Raw genomic sequence first — 921 nt, 5'->3', positions numbered from 1 at the left:
TTTGGTTGTTTTGGTGTGTCAGCCTGAGCGGCAGGCATCTGATTTGACACACAGTTGGGGGCCTGCTGGAGAGCTATCTGAAGATAAAGACTGGTAGAGACAGAGAGAGACAAAGACAGAGATGCAGACTGAAAGAGGGAGAAAGACACAGGAGATCAAATTAACAAATTAAATAATGTAAGAGAATCTGCCCAATTTCTTATCAATGAACATTCCCCAGAGGAACCTGAGATGGAAGACTTATTTAGTTTTACTTCTCCATTTCTTCTCACATCATATATTATCAGAGTTAATATTTTTCTATTGCTTAAATATACATTTTCAAAAATATAGAATAGAAGATTCCCTTTAAATTCAAACCAATAAATTCATTCTGTACTGATCAGAAGGCCCATTAGTCTGTTCCAGTATTGTTCTGTAGGTCACCAAACTGGAACACTCGAAGAATTTTCAAACAGTACTGACTCTTGTTAGTTTTTAAGTTACACACTAACTGTAGATTCTAAACCCTGCATAAGATACCATATTACTATGTGTGTTTATGTGTGCTTTTGAATCTACACTAGAACTTTTCAAATATTCTGCAACTTAAAAAAAAGGATCATTAAAAAATATAGTCACAAAGAAAACAGGTAACTGCCAATATTGTAAATCACTTTTTTTTTAACATCTTTATTGGAGTATAACTGTTTTACAATAGTGTGTTAGCTCCTCCTTTACAACAAAGTGAATCAGTTATACATATACATATGTTCACATATCTCTTCCCTCTTGCGTCTCCCTCCCTCCCACCCTCCCTATCCCACCCCTCTCGGTGGTCACAAAGCACAGAGGTGATCTCCCTGTGTTATGCGGCAGCTTCCCACTAGCTATCTAATTTACATTTGGTAGTGTATATATGTCCCTGCCACTCTCTCACTT

Source organism: Physeter macrocephalus, chromosome 13 (genome assembly GCF_002837175.3).
Source record: "Physeter macrocephalus isolate SW-GA chromosome 13, ASM283717v5, whole genome shotgun sequence".
Taxonomy (NCBI): Eukaryota; Metazoa; Chordata; class Mammalia; order Artiodactyla; family Physeteridae; genus Physeter; species Physeter macrocephalus.
The sequence above is the reverse complement of the archived record's forward strand: the minus strand, read 5'-3'. Positions refer to the sequence as shown.